Genomic DNA, 4,601 nt, shown 5'->3' with positions numbered 1-4,601 from the left:
TTGGGGGCAGTTTAGCTTTTTGAGCTCTTTGTATACTCTGGTTATCAGTCCTTTGTCTGATGTATAGCTAGCAAAGATTTTCTCCCATTCTGTGGGCAGCCTCTTCAATATTAGAGACTATTTCTTTTGTTGCACAGAAGCTTTTTAATTTCATGTAGTCCCATTTATCCATCCTTTCTTTTAGTTGCTGAGCTACTTATGTTCTACTGGGGAAGTCCTTGGCTATGCACATTCCTTCCAGTGTATTCCCTGCTCTTTCCTGTACTAGCATCAAAATTTCAGATATGATATTAACATCCTTAATCCACTTTGATTTGATACTTGTACAGGATGACAAACATGACTGTAGTTTCAGTTTTGTGCAGGCAGATATCCAGATTTCCCAGCAACATTTGTTGAAGAGGTTGTCTTTTTTTTAATTTCTTTTATTCATATGTGCATGCAATGTTTGGGTCATTTCTCCCCCTTCCCCCCACCCCCTCCCTTTCCCTCTACCCTCTCCGTCTCCCCGCCCCCAACCCCTCACTACCAGGCAGAAACTATTTTGCCCTTATCTCTAATTTTGTTGAAGAGAGAATATAAGCAATAACAGGGACAACCAAGGGTTTTTGCTAGTTGAGCTAGGATAGCTATGCAGGGAGTTTACTCACGTTGCTTTCCTGTACATATGTGTTACATTCTAAATTAATTCTTCTTGAACTAACCTTTTCTCTAGTTCCTGGTCCCCTTCTCCTATTGGTCTCTGTCACTTTAAAGTTTCTGCATTAGCTTTTCTGCATTGAGGGCAACAAATGCTATCTAGGTTTTTGGGTATTTTACCTATCTTCATACCTCCTTTGTGTGCTCTCGCTTTTATCATGTGATCAAAGTCCAGTCCCCTTGTTGTGTTTACCCTTGATCTAATGTCTGCATATGAGGGAGAACATACGATTTTTCATCTTCTGGGCCTGACTAACCTCGCTCAGAATGATGTTCTCCAGTTCCATCCATTTACTTGCGAGTGATAAGATTTCATTCTTCTTCATAGCTGAGTAAAACTCCATTGTGTATAAATACCACATTTTCTTAATCCATTCATCAGTAGTGGGGCATCTTGGCTGTTTCCATAACTTGGCTATTGTGCCTCTGGAGTAACCTGTATCACATTCTTTTGGGTATATCCCCAAGAGTGGTATTGCTGGATCATATGGTAATCTATGTTTAGATTTTTAAGAAGCCTCAAAACTCAAAATTTTTTTCCAGAATGGTTGTACTAGTTTGCATTCCCACCAGCAGTGTAAAAGTGTTCCTTTTTCCCCACATCCTTGCCAACACCTGTTGTTGTTGGTGTTTCTAATGATGGCTATTCTAACAGAGGTGAGGTAGAATCTTAGTGTGGTTTAATTTGCATTTCCTTTATGGCTGGAGATGGCGAACATTTTTTTCTTTTTTTTTTTTTTTTTTTTTTTTTTTTTTCATTTTTCTTTTATTATTCATATGTGCATACAAGGCTTGGTTCATTTCTCCCCCCTGCCCCCACCCCCTCCCTTACCACCCACTCCACCCCCTCCCGCTCCCCCCCTCAATACCCAGCAGAAACTATTTTGCCCTTATCTCTAATTTTGTTGTAGAGAGAGTATAAGCAATAATAGGAAGGAACAAGGGGTTTTGCTGGTTGAGATAAGGATAGCTATACAGGGCATTGACTCACATTGATTTCCTGTGTGTGGGTGTTACCTTCTAGGTTAATTCTTTTTGATCTAACCTTTTCTCTAGTTCCTGGTCCCCTTTTCCTATTGGCCTCAGTTGCTTTAAGGTATCTGCTTTAGTTTCTCTGCGTTAAGGGCAACAAATGCTAGCTAGTTTTTTAGGTGTCTTACCTATCCTCACCCCTCCCTTGTGTGCTCTCGCTTTTATCATGTGCTCATAGTCCAATCCCCTTGTTGTGTTTGCCCTTGATCTAATGTCCACATATGAGGGAGAACATACGATTTTTGGTCTTTTGAGCCAGGCTAACCTCACTCAGAATGATGTTCTCCAATTCCATCCATTTACCAGCGAATGATAACATTTCGTTCTTCTTCATGGCTGCATAAAATTCCATTGTGTATAGATACCACATTTTCTTAATCCATTCGTCAGTGCTGGGACATCTTGGCTGTTTCCATAACTTGGCTATTGTGAATAGTGCCGCAATAAACATGGATGTGCAGGTGCCTCTGGAGTAACAGTCTTTTGGGTATATCCCCAAGAGTGGTATTGCTGGATCATATGGTAATCTATGTTTAGATTTTTAAGAAGCCTCAAAACTCAAAATTTTTTTCCAGAATGGTTGTACTAGTTTGCATTCCCACCAGCAGTGTAAAAGTGTTCCTTTTTCCCCACATCCTTGCCAACACCTGTTGTTGTTGGTGTTTCTAATGATGGCTATTCTAACAGAGGTGAGGTAGAATCTTAGTGTGGTTTAATTTGCATTTCCTTTATGGCTGGAGATGGCGAACATTTTTTTCATGTGTTTTTTGGCCATTTGAATTTCTTCTTTTGAGAAAGTTCTGTTTAGTTCACTTGCCCATTTCTTTATTGGTTCATTAATTTTGGGAGAGTTTAGTTTTTTGAGTTCCTTATATATTCTGGTTATCAGTCCTTTGTCTGATGTGTAGCTGGCAAATATTTTCTCCCACTCTGTGGGTGGTCTCTTCAGTTTAGAGACCATTTCTTTTGTTGAGCAGAAGCTTTCTAGTTTTATGAAGTCCCATTTGTCTACGCTATCTCTTAGTTGCTGAGCTGCTGGGGTTCCATTGAGAAAGTCCTTGCCTATATCTATTAGTTCCACAGTATTTCCTATTCTTTCCTGTACCAACTTTAGAGTTTGGGGTCTGATATTAAGGTCCTTGATCCATTTTGAGTTAATATTGGTATAGGGTGATAAACATGGATCTAGTTTCAGTTTTTTGCAGACTGCTAACCAGTTTTCCCAGAAGTTTTTGTTGAAGAGGCTGTCTTTTCTCCATCATATATTTTTAGTGACTTTGTCAAAGATAAGTTGGCTATAGTTGTGTGGCTTCATATCTGGGTCCTCTATTCTGTTCCACTGGTCTTCATGTCTGTTTTTGTGCCAGTACCATGCTGTTTTTATTGCTATTGCTTTGTAATGTAATTTCAAGTCAGGTATTGTGATACCTCCAGCGTTGTTCTTTTTGCTGAGTATTGCCTTGGCTATTCGTGGCCTCTTATGCTTCCAAATAAATTTAACAGTAGATTTTTCAATCTCTTTGTAAATGTCATTGGGATTTTGATGGGAATTGCATTAAACATGTAGATTACTTTTGGGAGTATAGACATTTTCACTATGTTGAGTCTACCAATCCATGAGCATAGGAGATCTCTCCACTTTCTATAGTCTTCCTCAATCTCTTTCTTCAGGAATTTATAGTTTTCCTTGTAGAGGTCATTCACATCCTTTGTTAAATTTACACCTAGGTATTTGATTTTTTTGAGGCTATTGTAAATGGAATTTTTTTCATATATTCTTTCTCAGTTTGTTCACTATTAGTGTATAGAAATGCTAATGATTTTTCTATGTTGATTTATATCCTGCTACCTTACTATAGCTGTTAATAGTGTCTAGGAGCTTTTGAGTAGAGTTTTTGGGGTCTTTAAGGTATAGGATCATATCATCTGCAAATAGGGATATTTTGACAGTTTCTTTACCTATTTGTATTCCTTTTATTCTTTATTCTTGCCTAATTGCTCTGGCTAGGAATTCCAGTACTATGTTGAATAGGAGTGGGGATAGTGGGCATCCTTGTCTCATTCCTGATTTTAGAGGTAATGGTTTCAGTTTTTCTCCGTTAAGTATAATGCTGGCTGTAGGTTTGTCATATATAGCTTTTATAATGTTGAAGTACTTTCCTACTATTCTGAGTTTTCTTAGAGCTTTTATCATGAAATGGTGTTGGATCTTATCAAAGGCTTTTTCTGAATCTATTGAGATGATCAAGTGTTTTTTGTCTTTGCTTCTGTTAATGTGGTTTATTACATTTATTGATTTTCATATGTTGAACCACCCCTGCATTCCTGGGATGAAGCCTACTTGGTCGTGGTGAATGATCTTTTTGATGTGTTGTTTGTTAGGTCGATGTGGATGGGAAGGCCAAACTGGAGCCAAATAATAAAGCAAATAGGCTAAAAGCAAGCTTTATTGAGAGTGTGCTCTTGGGCGAGGTTCACCATCCCCAAAGAACAGGGCCAGAGAAGTCACACCAGAGAAATGGCAGCCCAGTTTTTATAGCCTGGGTGAAGTCAAGAGCTTAAGGTATTATGGGGCATTGGAATAGGTTAAGGTTTGGTGGGGAGGAGCTCAGGGTAATATGGATCTGTAGGATAGGTCTGGACCCATTGCCTGCCAGTGGGAGTTGCCATGGTAACTAGAGGGGGAGAGAAAGGAGGAGGGTGAAACAGGAAGTCTCTAATCACCATGCGCAGGAGTTGCCAGGTAACCATGAAAGGAAGGAAGGGGTGGAGTGGAAAGTCCCTGATCGCCATGGGGTGGCTGCCCACCGACCAAACATTGTTGAATTCGGTTTGCCTTTATTTTATGGAGTATTTTTGCATCGATGTTC

The sequence above is a fragment of the Castor canadensis genome, chromosome 11, assembly GCF_047511655.1.
Source record: "Castor canadensis chromosome 11, mCasCan1.hap1v2, whole genome shotgun sequence".
Classification (NCBI taxonomy): Eukaryota; Metazoa; Chordata; class Mammalia; order Rodentia; family Castoridae; genus Castor; species Castor canadensis.
Note: the sequence above shows the minus strand (reverse complement) of the source record.